At 36.5% G+C, this 16,309-nt stretch overlaps 1 long non-coding RNA gene across 1 annotated transcript; it reads right to left on the bottom strand.

Annotated features, from left to right (window-relative positions):
- Positions 1-8,572: 8,572 nt before the first annotated feature.
- Positions 8,573-11,808, bottom strand: LOC140144539 (uncharacterized). The gene is made up of 3 exons (XR_011857900.1): positions 11,715-11,808; positions 10,344-10,573; positions 8,573-9,040 (listed from the first exon to the last, which is right to left on the bottom strand). It is a non-coding gene; the product is annotated as an uncharacterized lncRNA (long non-coding RNA).
- Positions 11,809-16,309: the final 4,501 nt, after the last annotated feature.

Here is a 16,309-nt window from a genome sequence, read left to right as displayed (position 1 = left end):
ACTGTCAGATGATTAAACATACATGTATCACTTGAAAATCTAATCATCATTAAATGATATTTTCATCTTACTGAAGAATTTTTTTAATTTAGATGTATATATACATGTACTGATTAAATGGCATTTATTCATATACATTGTTATACCCACATCCTTATTGTAAATGTGCACTGGACATCATAATAAACCAAATTAATTAGCTCCCTGAAGCATTAAGTTGATAATACAAAGGGCTACCCCTTTCAATCAGGCTTTCTTTTACATCTTCCCAACTTAAGAGTGTTTCGGATGTTACATTACGTTAACATGCAATTGCAATCTAATTGAACTTATTGAGGGAAACATTTGAGACATTTCATTATTTTAGCATAATATCAATCACTTTGAATCAGAAAACCTGTTGAAATTATTCAAATGATTCAAAATATGTACAAATACGTATAAAAAAAAGGCAGTTATTCGGATGTTACAGATTCCACACCACCAAATCACACCACCAAGGTAAATGGCTGGTAAAAAAATCACTTTGAATCAGAAAACCTGTTGAAATTATTCAAATGATTCAAAATATGTACAAATACGTATACAAGGTAAATGGCTGGTAAAAAAATCAGTGTTTTTATGCTCAGAACCACACCAGGGTTGATTTAATGAAAAAAAAAAGTTTGAAAAGACGGCTGATTGCCTATTTTTTTGTGATAGCTGTTCTTTGTGGATGGTTTTCTCAACATCTAAGCATAAAAAGATTAGATTTGTTACAATTCTGAACTTTGAGGCACGTTTTTGTTCTTCTTCACCAGATGATGTCACTACATAGAATCAGTGTGCTGTAAGATTGACAGAGGGTTACATAGATTTCGACGCGTCATTGCGAAAAATCGAGCTGCTTACCTACCCCAAATTTATTGGTTATATGGTAGAAGATATCATAAACTTTAGGTAAAATGGTGTTTTGAATGAACCAGGGAGGTTTAACAATGAGAAAAAGCCAAATTCATTAAGGCCTTTTAACACATGAATAGGAAGTCTATTTGGTGGCGTGCACCCTGTATTAGCTCCATATGACATGTTTGACAGACACTCTAGAAACACTGTCTGGCGACGCGCTATATTTAGATCACCGAGAGAGATAAAATACAAATTGTGGAATAATATATAACCAGATTTGGCTGTTGAAATTGATATTTCCTTATTTTTGGGGTAAGTTTTCTAGTAAATCACATTAAATACAGACTTGGCGATTTGCAGATGTGCTCCATAAATGACCTCTTTCGACTATTGAACTGGTGAAACTTTAAGCTTACTGAAAAAGCCATATTGTCTGCATGTAATATGTACTGGAACTTGATCATACTGAATGAAGAGTGATTATAATAATTATAAGAACATTCTTGTTGCACAAGGAACTCTGATAATTAGATATAAGGCATATGGTCATGATGGTTTCGCTGGGTAGGCTTGCTCCCAGTGACTCTGAGACTTTGGTTAGGCTGCAGATCTTGCAATGATCTGTTTTGATTTCAATTTTGTTTTTATTCAGGTGTGTGACCATCATGGAAGAAGCTGCAGAAGCTGAAAAAGACATCTCTCCAGCATTTTTTGAAAATTTGCAAAAAAGAATTAAAAGCAAAACTCCAAACAAGCACTGTTTTAAAAAGGGATGCTGGGAGTGGGGGTGGTTATAAGAGCAAGAAGTCCAACTACGGTGTAGTCTATCTGACAATAGGTTTGGACAGAATGACAGTACACGCACACCGTGCTTCATACATTGCATTTAATAAGAAGTTTGTACTGCCTTACGACATTTCTCACTGTTGCCATGAAGCTAGGTGCGTCAATCCAGACCATCTTGAGCACGAAAGTCACGCCATTAATTTAGACAGGGAGAAATGTCTTAAGACACATCAGTGTAGGGGCCATCATGACATTTCAGACAGAAGGGAACTAAAGGACTGCATTTTGGGACCCACATCAGAGGAGTAAGGTGAGTTTTCACTTTAAATGGGTGTAATATTTCACTTCAAAGGACCATTTTCAACCAAAATTATGTCAAATTTCAATATCAGATAATCTAACAAATTTGAAAAGCTTCATATTAGGCTCATACACATGTATCCAAAAAGTCTTGTCTATCCAGCATTTAATAATTTACAATGCAAACAAAGATAAGATTTATTATTTTACAAAGATTAAGCCTATCGCATATAGGCCTACTACATTTGTACATGTAATATTTGCTGTTGAATGAATTTTGGTTAATCTGCCATTCTAAGATATGATCCAAATTTGAAGCTTTTTCAAAACCCAAGTTCATTTAAGTACATTCATAATGTCAGCTACTTTGGTATGAGTTGGTCTTTCTTGTAATAGCTCTCATTTTTTGCCATGTCGTACAAGGAGAACCGTTTCCTGCGAAGCTGCGAAGCGATCATAGCCAGCATGCACCAGAGTGTCTTTGGATGTTGCTCGATGCGTTGCCATGTTGGTCTCATTGAGAATGCGCAATGTTTGGCCAACTCTATTCAGCTGTCGTTGCATGCTGGAGGTGGCTGGTATGGTTTTGCCAATTGACGAAAATAGGCGCTGAGACCCTGCTATACCAATACTAGTGGAATACAGACCAACAGCAAGAGTGCGGTTTGGCTCAGCACTTTTTCGCCCTCATCCAGTATGGGGCACCTCACGATACAATTTGTGTTTTAGAGAAACAAATGCGCAAGTGTTACATTTTAGTTGGATTATTGCACTGAGACCCCATTTCTCAACAAGGCTGGCAGGAGTAATAAGACGACCTGTACATCCTGGTGTAGTCTGATTGTGCTCTACAATGCAATCCTGAACAACATTCACAGTAGTGGGCAAATGAACTTCTGTATAACCACCTATTTCTGCTTCATCCTTTTTCTGTTCCAGAGTTCTCTCCACATCTGTTTTTTCAACCAATATGGGCCTTAAACGTGCACCGGGAGAGTACACAGCTCATCGAAGATACCAGTCTCTCAGCATATGGAACAAATTCTCCATTAACATTGCATGAAAAAGTTCTTTCAAACTCTTGCTTAGTAAGTCTTTTGATTGAAGTTTTTGTGTATTTAGGTGTCTCACTACTGCATGCTGGGTAATTAATTCAATTGTTCCATGCTGTACGATTCTTCTGAAATCCACAGGCTTTTCGCTTGAATGTTCCACTATTTACGCGACCCATTGGTAATGATAGAATGTATCAACTCATCAAATTATCAAACTCTATAGAACTACACAACTGCCTTCAAACAGCATTCTTTCATCATTTGTAATTTCCAATGATGCTAATTCAGTCACAAAGAAGTGATCTCAACCAAACATAAGTCAAGTGCACTGCCCATTGTTGGTTTCTTAAAACTGTATTGATTTCTACTTAAATCACCCCTTCACCCATGCCCTGAATGCATGCTCACAACTGAGACAGCTAAATAACACAATATTTTTACTTTCTTATACCTTTTAATTAGAAACATTAAAAAAATACATGAATGAAAAGACAGCCACTTTAAGTTAGTGATGATATCAGTATATTTCATTAAGACATATAGAGGACAAAATAACACAAGAAATGTCAGTTTTGCTCTGAAATAATATATGAACATTTGTTTCAACTTGTACATGTATCCTGTGATTCAATTAAATAAATCTAAAAGGTTGAGAAGCAAAGAATTAGGCCCTCTGTGATTACAAGCCGACGACGAACGTCGGCTTGTTCTGTCTTCTTCCAATTCTTTCTTTCTTACAAGCCGACGAAGAACGTCGGCTTGTTCTGTCTTACTCTAATTCTTTCTTCTTCTTCTGGCAACTCGTGACATTTTGCGTGACTTGCCACGTTTCGCCCTAGCTCTCTTATGCTTCAACAGATTTCAACCATACTTGAGCCAAATGACCACTGGACTAGGCCAAACCTTACATTTGACTTTGACCTGACTGTGACCTTGACCTTATGGCCAAAAATGTTGATTTCACAAAAATTGCTACTCCTTCCACAAATTACATGCAATGATCATGTGACTCATGTATATGAATCAACATGTGGCAGTGCTTAAAACTTATCAAAGAGAATTGAGGTCAAAGGTCATGAAGGGGTCATTTCCGGTAAAAGTCTGAAAAATTTGTAAAAAATATTCAAAAAATCACTGTCTTTGCAAATTATATAGCAGAGAGTCGCCATTAACACACATGCATTGCTACTAGCCAGGGTCTTTAGGATGCCTACAGTTTTGGGGTCAAAGGTCATTAAAGGGTTACTTCCGGTCAAAAACTAAAATTATCAAAAATGTTCAAAAAATTTTTATCTCTTAATGTAAACAGACCAGAGTAATATAACCATCATACATCAATCAGTGCTACCGGATGTATGCATGGTATTTTTATTTTGGGGGTCAAAGGTCATTAAGGGGTCACTTCCTGTTTTTAGCTAAATAATTTTAAGAATTTTTATCTCAACAACTAAACATAGTAGAATTTTTTTAATTAAAATTGGAACAATGCATTTTGTCAGTGTACGTAAGGTTTTTCTTCCATTGAAGTCAAAGGTCATTAAGGGGGTCCAAAGGTCAATCAAAATTTGAAAAAATCAAAATCCGTGTATAAGTTCCTATTACGCTGAAATTCACCAGGTATCTTTCTTATGACATCCTAAGCACAATGCAAGAGCAGTTGATTCCCATCCGTGACCCAAGGGTCAAGTTATAGGGGTCAAAGGTCAAATTTCCAATTGGTCCAATCGAGCTCAAATTCAACAGGAATTATTCTTACGACATTCTACAAAGTTTAGGGGTCAAAGGTCAAATTTCTAAATTGCTCAAACTTGACCCATTAACAGCTAGGTCGGCTTGTGTGTCATGTCTCGCATGACTTTCTATATAGCTCTTGTTCTTAATTTATCATATCTTAACATGTTTAATGTTGCTATCTTCAGTAGATAGCACATGGTTAGCCATACAAATGCTGTATTTGATTTGAGTGAGCATCATACTTTAACTTGATTCATTTCACTTTTTATGGTCAAGATATGTTGAGAAAGCCTCAAGATCATGTAAAATGGGGTTTTTAAAAAAAAACTTGACCCTGTACATGATGTTAACATTTTTACAAAGTTTGATGGTTGGAAGTTGAATTAACAAACATGAGATCGTTGCATATTCAAACAGGTATGTTGCCATGATGGACACTCAGAAATTTTTTATTGCAAGGCACAATCATTTATCATTTGCACACATATAAAATATGCAAAAACTGATCGTATTAAAACAGCTCATAAGTCTGTGTTATCAAATAATTCCCATGAAACTTGTTCTGTTGTAAGAGTATTTTTCTTAGTGGTTAATTTGTTTCCATTGATAATTTATTGTTTTATCGGACATAATGAAGCTGTATGAAGCATAGTAAGTATTTCTCCTGCTTCCTTCCTGGTATATGTGCATAGTGATTCCAATATAGGCCTAACACATATACATACTTATATATTTTATGTTAAAATGATCACTTTTTTTTATGAAAATGCAGCTTTTTTCAATTTTGAAATAAATGATCATGACAAAATTGCTACTTAATTACTTTCAATAAGTTTTAGATATCATCTAATGCTAAAATATTATAAAGTTTATTGAAATTACAACTTCATTTTGGACTTGTTAACAAAAAATGGGTAACATCCGAAACACATTTTAAATGAAAGTATTTTGCTAGTGTAATGGAGAAATATTCAGTGTAAGTTGCTTTTCAAATTTAAAATTAAATTTCTTAGGACATGTGTATATGTCAGTAATGAAATTAATTTGAAATGAGTGAACCAAATTAATTATGTTGCTTTTTATCTGTGTTATGCATAGAGACAATAGATATATTGTAGAGCTAACAACTTGTAATTTTTTCCACTAGCAAGGTTTATAAAGGTGAAATGGAGTCAGCAATATTAGGAAAATGAGGATGTACACCATATTTACTAGAAATTCACATTCATTTAAGTGTATATTCTAAAATCTTCTTATAATGCCCTGTTATTGGCCTCACTTTCCGTTAACATTTTGCCTTGTAACATCCGAAACAAACTTGACATGTTAACGGTTTGCACACTCAAGGAACAAACCTAGGTATGGTAAAAAATATTTCTACTATTGCCTTCCCATGATTTCCAATCCATTTGACCTTTTTATTTCCCCTCTAATTAAATTTCTTCAACAAAATGTCACTCTTTCTGTCTCAGATGTTACATTTGATTTGGATGTTACCATTGTTAATGGAAATGTTGTGTTTCCAACATTTTACATAAAGTCAAGAGGAAGTGAAATCATTTTTCATTTAGATACTTGTTGTCATGTCTACTTCAACTTCATAATGAAAATTCAAAGCTAGTATTGTTCTTCACATAATTATAAGACAATATGTATTCTTTCGGATGTTACAAAACTGTTAATGGAAAATGAGACCTACATTGTATTTAAGTAATGCTTCACCATAATTTGAAAACATTCAACCGATACAAAATTTGCACTTATTTATATTGCCCTGAGGCAAACATTTAAAGTATTAGTGTATGTTTTACATGATAAAACAATCACTTAGACCATGTTAAAAATAGAGCAAGATTGTTAACGGAAAATGTAACGTCCGAAACATAATTTTCAAGTGCTCAAAATTTTTTCATGTTAGAAATTATTTAGGTAAATCTTGGATTTCTTGGATCTTGTACAAACATGTGTTCATAAAATATTGAACAGAATACTCAGAGTTGATCTGGTTTTATTTTGTAAACAAAACAAATTAGTCACTTTTGTTAGGTTGACAAATTTCCGTTAACAATTGGACATTTGGTCTTGTCACAAGTAAAGAAAGAAAACTGGGACAAATTTTGTTAAGCTATGGGAGATTAGCCTAGGTCTACACTACATAAAAATATAAAAAGTTATCCGGAAATAGGTCATGTGTTTCTGCTGCGGTCTCCCAAAGTGTCATTTAGCCTTTTGATACATGTTAAAAAAACCAGAGCCATATTGGAGCAAAACTGGTGAAATATGGTGCAGAAGTAGAATAAATGTATGTGTATGAAGCACGCACAAATTTGCATTTTTTAGGCTAAAATGGCCAATATGAGGTTCATTTGGTCAGAAACCCACATACAGGTGTCAACATGGGGGATGATTGTATGGACCATCCCCCTATCAAAATCCCACCCAGGATCATTGCCTATGGCCTCAAAATATTTTCACTGGCAACCGTAATTTCTAAATAATAAATCAAATAATGCACCTATATTGGGTGCCTCAAAAGTCTAAAGCAAACTCAGTAACTGAATGCACTTTAGATGCTTAATACATGCACTTTTGTATACATGTTTGTGGTCTCCCGAATATTAACAATCTGTAGAAAAAGTTCAGGCGAGACAACATCAAGCTTGCTGTTACATATACCTCACATTTCCATTAATTCACCACACCCCCTGCACTTTTCTGTAAGCAGAGCGGCACAATGCTGAGCGGCAACGGCATGACTCTGATCACTCTGTGCTTATTAACCAAAAATGTTTCTTGTTCTCATACATGGGAGCGGCACTGCTCCCAAGTCAAATTGAATTCAACTCCTAGCGATCTACCGCTTTTGACGAAGTGTTGGAGGGATCGATATATCGGCTTGCTGCTGGACACCGCTAGCATTTTTGGTGTGACTGAAGCAAAATCGTCGTCAGAGCAGTGAGCAGAGCAGCTATAGTGGCAGGAAAGTATGAAACCAGCATTATGGTTTTCCCCCGGGGGTTTTCCCTTTTTTTCAGGAACAACTTAAGTCCATAATACTAGATTATGTATACATGTATACACATCAATGCATCCTTTTAATTTTCCTAGTATACACCAGAAAGAGTATAAATTTTTGAGAATACACTCAAATTCAACCTTCCATGTGGCATGATTTAGCAGAAAGAAACAACAATATTTTGCCTAAATTGGATGGCTGTATTGAATTCAAATTTGCAAGTTCCCAGCTGTAATAGTGTATTATTGATCCATTAATCCTCTCTGCTTCAGGACACTGCTTCAGGAGTTAGAGCGAACCTGTCACAAATCTGATCAATTGGCAACCAAACATGGAGCAAGATGGTAGACCATTACACATGTAGATGTGATCAAGCAGAACACTGGACTAGAATCATCATGACCTGGGAACAGCAATGCAGGACAGGTGGATATGGAGAGTCGTTGTGGTTTGGGAAAAATACCCAAAATATAGAAGTGCACAGCAATTACCCTCCAATGTTGGGAGCACTACTGGGTTGTGTATGTGCCCAAATGACGACCCTATTTTTCAGGCTCTTGCTCATACTTGTAACTTCACCCTATCCCACCTTTTTTTGGAGGGTGCATCAGTTCACAAAATCCTACTTATGAAAACAGCACATACCTATTGCACTTTGCTGTTACAAGATAAATTAAAGACAGAATTAAAATGACTAGTTTGCGTCTGACTTCATCTGTCAATCTAACTTGGGCACGGTTTGTTTGCAATTTTAATTCTGTCTTTAATTATAGCATGGCATTCTCACCTTGTTTTTCTGCCTTCTCTCTTAGATAAGGTTTAAATGTATTCCTCAGGGCCTTCTCATATGCCCAACTACCATGCTCTATTCCGCTTATGCCCTTCAGTGCTAGTGGGATGTCTGCATCACTGAAGCCTTTAGCCTTTACATACAATACAGTTTCCTCTCGCATCCTAACTGCTATCTCACAAGCTTGAATCGCAAGCCTATGATAACCACACCCTGTATCTTGTAGAAAATTTGACGTAAGAAGACACATTATATAAGAACATCTTTCCACCATGCTGTCAACGTTTGAAAATGGCAACTCATGGATGGATATAAATGACAGCTCCAACTTGTTGAATAATTCAGTAACATCTTGGTATATATCCATCTCCACATCATGCTCACTTGACAATAGCAAAATGTCGTATGATTCGTTGTCACTTAGTATATGTGCTCTGTTCCCAGGTTTGGATTCATGCCGAGGCCCATATGCTAAAGTAAAAAAAGAAAGAAAAAAAAGTGCAGTGATTATAGTGCACTACGCACAGGCACATGGTGTTGATCTAGGTTGTCGCTGACCACTATGGCCCCACATCATAATTCCATAAACCATTTAAAAACAACACAGGGACTTTGCAGCTTTGAAAGTGCACACCCTAGACATTCCACAAATGACCATCGCAACCAGGATCAGCTCCCCGAGTTTCGTACAGGTAACAATGAGACAATTAGCAGTGAGTTCATTGTCCAGGGGAATTTCAAGCAAACTCAATTTTCCACGAGAGCGTACTTAACCATCACTGCCAGGGTTCGAACCTGTAACCTCTCGCACCCTAGTTGAACGCCTTATTGATTGAGCTAACTTGACTGCTATAATTATGTAGCATACATATTATATACATGTATATTGCTATATGTGGCATATACCTATTATATGACAAATATGGCATAGATAGGATAGGACCATCTGTAAATTGGGCAATCGCTGATATGCCCTTTTCTTGATATGTCCTTCTAGATTCTGAAATTATTGAGAATATAAGAATAGAAATCCAATATAAATGTTAGATTTAATAGCAGCATGGCACAGTGATTATGGTCTTTGACTCTGGAGCAAGAGGTCCCGGGTACGATTATTGGTGGATGTCTGTTCTGATCAGGGTAATATCGGGCTGCTCATTTGCCCTGCTCTGGCAATCGCAGCAGAACATGGGTGTCAGAATACTGAATGATTTACCCATATGTGATAGGAAAGAATAAGAAAAAGATTTCAACCAGTCTTTGAAAGAGTTCATTTGCAATTCCAACATAAAGTGTAACACTATAATTTGTAGGCATGTTACAAATTATTTGGTAATATTTTCGTATGGAAAATCAATGTTTTTACTCACTTTTCTGAGCTTTTGATGACAGGTTATGAGACTAACTAGTCCATGTTTTGCTGGTTACTGCATTTGCACAATTGACCAACCTGTCTCCTGTCTGACTGATTTTCTAGACCCAGCTCTCCTGATGTCAAACCAAATATTTAAAAAAAAACTGGGAATGCCAAAAGTGCAATATAATGATGCTGTCTGGATTGAATATAGTGGCCTAGTCAGGGGTGGGATGGGGTTCAGAGTACCTCCCCACAAATGGACATATTGTGGGCAATTGAACATTGAACTAACCAAATGATCCTATTTGGCTATTCCAAAACATATTCAAGTTGATTTTGACTGTCTTTCAAGCCATGAGGTTACCAGATAGACCGGTCACCCATGATACTCCCTTTTTTAATAGTAATGTAATTTACCTTCTTGAGATTCTGTTTCATTACTGCTGCTGGTAGAATGCTGAACACGGCCTTTATTCCCCAGTGCCCTTAGAAGAGCGGGAAATTCTGTTCCATTTCATCGTCTGTCTCCATATGGTAGTAGAGTTTGTTTCCTGCCAAGAAGACCCCTAACCATCCAGTTGGTACAAAGTTGGACTCAACCATTAGAGGTATAATGGGAACCTTCAATTCGTATGCAGATTTAAGTTCTGAAAGAAAATAATGAATAAAATTGTTCACATGATTATTGACATCATGATGATTAACTATACTGCCGAGCCCTCTGAGCCTTGCCTTTGAGCAGACCATATAGTGCCCGGTCTAGTGCAGAACCCTCATCAGAGAAGGACATGGTTATTGATAACTACTATCATTATACTCACCAGTTCTGCAGTTCATACTGGCATGATTTGCCTTTGAAAAACATGTGAGGACTGAGGACTACTCTATCTGCCCTCCCACGAACATGATATCATAACACAGAATATCTAAAATACCCCAATTGCAATTCCCAAACCATAAATTAAACCCTTCCGAAATTGGTTTACATGTACACCTCTATGAGAGAAATCAACAGGTTTTGTCCATTATCTCAAAAAAGATCAATATGTAAGTTTTACTCTTTTGCCATGGGGCGGCAGCGCTGCTGAGCCTTCTACAGCATTTCCCATGACTTCACATAGACCATACATGTATAGCTCCAGGCTTGGTCTAGTGCAGTACCCTCATTAAAGACATGGTCATCAGGTTAACTATAATCGGATGCTCATCCGTTCTGCAGTTCACGCTACCTGTCTGATATGCTTTTGAAAAACATATAATTGCTGTACAGCATTTCTCCATGACGTAAAGGTTTATGAGGTCTAGCGTAGTACCTTTGTCAGAGATGCATCAGGTTACTGTATTGTTTGTACAAAAAATGCCTTGGTGGGGTTGCATTTAAATTATTAAGAGAATTTTCAATGAAAAAACTTGCAAAATACGACTTCTGAACTAGCAAAATTCGCCTTCCGCTTTGAAATACAACATGGCGGCGCATACTGGGACCAAACAATTATCGGAATATGCTACGAAATTAGATCTGTAAGTACATTTTTATGATTTAAATATGAACATTATATATAATGTGGCGACGAATTGGATGGAAATGTAAGTTGGAATAGGATTCGTCCATGCAATTTTGTCATCATGACATGTCAGTTTTAAGCTTACTTTTAAAATTGTAGTTTATTTCTTTGACCAGAATGCTTGGCAACTGAAAAATTAATGGGGGGAATTTATTATACAGAGGGGGCATTTAATACAAACAATATGGTAATAACAATATGGTAATAACACACATATACTCACCCCTTCTGCAACCATGGCTACCGGTCTGATATGCTTTTGAAAGGCATACAAGGACCACTGCCGAGCCCCCTATTGCCTTTTGCATATATCCAAACATATTTCCCTCTGAAAAGGAAATTAAATCAAATCTTTAGTGCCATGTTTTTTGAGGTTGTTTATTTCTTTGACCAGAATCTTATTTATTTACTATATAAACAATCTGTTTAACTGAATATTTTTAATTTTTCTTTATTCTAATTAAATATTTATGCATTTACTTTAACAGATCTCTTTAAATGTAATTAATTTATTCATATAATTTAGATTATATAACTCTCATGCAATTATGCATTATTAATGCATTATTTTGTTCCATTGCAAGGTACCTTTGCACTGTGATTAAACTGCGTGTGAAATTGTTATATAAAACAAATATTGACTGCCTTAATTCGTGCAATAGTAAAAATATATCATTTGGTCAACTTTTGACTGTTCCATTTCACTCAGAGATTTGACCTTATGATATATCGCACTCTTAAGCATTCAATATTTGTACACTATTTGTGACCCGGCAGCACAAATGAGCCGTAAATTCCCTAAATTGTATTCTGAGTTACGGTGTAAAATGTGTACGAAGGTCGTATTCATCGGTAACTTAAGCTGGCCCGACATCGATCTCATTTTGATAGTGAAACACTAATCAATTATCCAATTGTTGAAGTGGATAATAAGCTTTTACCTTAGATGGCTATAGGCATTGTATTTTGTATAGGTATGCATAACCAACAATTAACAATGAGAGAACTTTCTTAAACCTCGTTGACTTGGGGATGATTTGAAATGACCGCCAATTATGACTGTTTGATATTTATTGCCAGCAATGTGGAAAAACAGACACATGTAGAAACGAAAAAAAGCTATAATTTTGTTGAAGGAGCAAAGTTTAACAAACCATAACCCCGCTTCTGGATATCATTAGAAGTCAAATGATATACCATTTTTAAGTGTATGATGTTAATTTTTAAACACAAAATAAAACAAAATTGACCGGGGGAGGAATTTACGGCTCATTCACCGTGAACGGTCACATTTTAATTCATCACACACTGCATCATATAACAATAAAAATGAAAATAAAGCATAATTGATGACATGAGAGTTTCGGTCACTGAAATTCCCAATTATAATTGTTATGAAAACTTACCGAGACTATCGATATCCATCCATACTTTGTACCCAGCCTGGCTCAGCTTTTCCCTCAATTTTATCATCTGTTCTTGATGTCCCCAATCATAACTTATCATTACGTGTTTAAACTCTGGAAAAAAAAACCATACCGAATAGAACAGAGCAAAAAGCTCAAACCCCTCACCTTTGTCACTGATCACTGAGGCAAAAATGATCTCCTCCCTGATGGTAAAGTTTAACTAGAATTCCGCGGTTCTCGACATGCACGGTTCTTGACGCAAAGCGTCGGCCGCAATGCCTCCACCTTGACGCCCATCAAAATGACCCCAAAAGGACCTTCACATTTATTTGCCTCACTACGGTGGCTGTTTCCACCAAATTTCATGAACCTGCAGAAGTCTATTGCGATTTGGCCCCAGATGACCCCAAATTGACCTTGACATTTTTGTCTTGTTTCAGTGGTCGTCCCCACAAGATTTCATGAACCTCAACAATATATGGCGATTTGACCCCGGATGACCCTACATGACCTCACAATGACCTTGCGATTACGCAAATTTTGCGCTGAAAAGCAAACCACATCAAGAACCTCTGGCTGTGCTACTCTCCGCCAAGTTTCATCACTAACTTGTACAGATCTCCAGATAATCTGTGCACAAGGTTATTTTGCTTGATATGCATAAATTATGCAAATTAGGTACTTAATTACCATATTGGAGAGTGGTTTTGAATAGATTGACATGCGTCCAAGCAATGCGTTTGGAAATCGCAATCTCTCTAATATATCCATTTTGACTCCACATGCTATGGTCCGAGTAATGTACTAGTATAGGCATGATAGGGAGCCTGCCATGTTTCTTTTATACATAGGATGCTTCAGTTTTAACACAAAAAATATTTCATCGAAAACCCGCCCACTCAGCTATTTCAAAAAGGTAATCAGACTTCTTTAGAATGTGCAATAAATTAGCATTCAAATCAAGTTGTTTTTTACGCATTTTAAAAACACTTGGCCCAATAACAAATGCTGCTATGCTGTGTGGAAAAAGAGACACATGTAGAACCGAGAAAAGGTACCATTTTGTTGAAGGAGCAGAGTTCAACAAACCCTAACCCCGATTCTGGATATCATTTGAAGTCAAATGATATTTTCTAAACACAAAATAAAACAAAATTGACCGGGGGCCGACTTTACGGCTCATTTGTGGTGTACGGTCACATATACCAAAGGGACTTCCACATGGTTTTCACCCTTATTCTCTACTTGCATGGTTCCGCCATTATGCACTATGCGGGGAGAGCCTAGAAATGGCAGCATACATGAAAGGAAGAATTACGTAACCTTACACAGAATGTCATATGACTGTAGCTGGTTCAATTCCCATTCATGTACGTATGCTGCCAGTTCAAGGCTCTCCCTGCACATACATGTAGTTCATAATGGGGGTTCTTAGTGGAAATAAGAGTACTGGGAGATGTGCGGCAGAGTTTGGGGTGCATTTTCAGTCATTTAGTTGATACATTTTCAGCCATATTTATTTATTGATGGCTCTCATTTTCATGAAACTATATGGTTAAAGCAGGGACCGTGTATGGAGGGACTGGAAACGACTTATTGATGACTATTGTTATCGGATTATCTTTTACGACCTTCAATTACATGCGAGTGCGGCCAAGGGCGTAATGTTTGATTTCTTAATTTACTCATGTTGCCTTTCAAAATGCCAAAAGAGATATTCCAATACCGAAAAAAAGATATTCCAATATTTCCTACAGTTATGTCAAATTGTGATTTCTGTGTAGCACTGAGAATCATTTACATGTACATAGGAGACAAGATGTAATAATTTTAGGGTAATGTAAAATGCTAGAACAAACAAAATTAAACATTTTCATGGAATGTGTAGACCATATATTCCTTCTATTCCAATTGATTTTGATATCGAAATAATTCTTCAAATAATGTTCTTAGTGTGATTAGTGATTAGTGTTAACCAATCACTGTAATAGTTATTAAAATATTCATTAGATACCATATATTTCCAAGATGAGCAAGTGGGCGAGTAGAACAATGTGAGGACCACTGGTATCCTTTGTTTACCTTTATTACTAGGAAATCTGGGTGGACCATGAGGTTAACATTGTATTGTTAAGAGACCTTCAAGGTTGTTAGCTTCTTGCAAAGAGCTATGCACTGTTACGATAATGCTCCCTTGTGACGTGTCCATTAATTAAGACATGGATATTCAGGTATCACATGCTAATACATAATCAACATAAGTCTTGAGTAGAATTAAAAGGTGTTGGTAATTGATAACCCATGACCACAACACTATAATAATACCCACTCGTTCAACTGAGAATAATTTGCAAACTAGCAACTCGCATAGTACAATGAGTGGAAGTCGTTTTCAGTACACAGTCCCTGGTTAAAGAAAGGATGTGTTTGCAACATTTCTCAAAAAAATGGGGAAAGAAAGTATCCAGAATTCAATAAATCTAACCTTGTTATTATTATTACAACACTTAGGTGCCTCAAGTTTTAACAGACAATTCCTTAAAATTGGTATAAATTTGAATCTCTCTTTCGTCAAACATGGTTTAAATTCTGCATAAGTTTTTTGAGACCCAGTCGGACATCCCTACCCAAACAAAACTCAAGACCCCCCTACCAGATTAGTGATGCAAGGAAGGATGCGCACACCTTGATTTAGGATATTTTATTTGTTAAGTATTATTATTTTATAATGGAAGTCTCGTAGCCTGAGAAAGAACTGCCACGCAATGCCATATGGAATGAATGGTAGTTATATAATTTGAACCGAAAGTTCATCTGACATGTGGGAAAAAAACAAAGTTACAAGGAGACCTTTACAATATTCTTTAAGAATGTAATACACTTTAGTTTTGATTTATATAGTTGGTGCTCTCGCACCGAAGTCATTAAGAAGAATCCGTGTAAGCTAAAAAATTAAATGTGGAAGATTTAGGTAATTTTCAAAAAAATAAGTTATATATTGTATTATGTTGTATATTGTTTTGAAATAAGTGGAAACTAGAATTTCGCGGTTCTCGACCTGCGCGGTTCTCGACGCAAAGCGTCAGTCACAATGCCTCCACCTTGACGCCCATCATTTTAACCGGTGCAATTTCACTTGACCCCAAAATGACCTTCACATTATTTGCCTCCGTAAGGTGGCTGTTCCCACCAAATTTCATGAACCTCCAGCAGAGGCGATTTGACCCCAGATGACCCTGAATGACCCCAAAATGACCTTGACATTTTTGCCTTGTTTCAGTGGTCGTCCCCACAAAATTTCATGAACGCAATCTATGGCGATTTGACCTTGGATGACCCCAAAATGACCTTGATTTTTTTGTCTTCCTACAGTGGTCGTTCCCACCAAATATCATGACCCTGCAACAAT

This window comes from Amphiura filiformis, unplaced genomic scaffold (assembly GCF_039555335.1).
Source record: "Amphiura filiformis unplaced genomic scaffold, Afil_fr2py scaffold_62, whole genome shotgun sequence".
In the NCBI taxonomy this organism is placed as follows: domain Eukaryota; kingdom Metazoa; phylum Echinodermata; class Ophiuroidea; order Amphilepidida; family Amphiuridae; genus Amphiura; species Amphiura filiformis.
The sequence above is the reverse complement of the archived record's forward strand: the minus strand, read 5'-3'. Positions and strand labels throughout refer to the sequence as shown.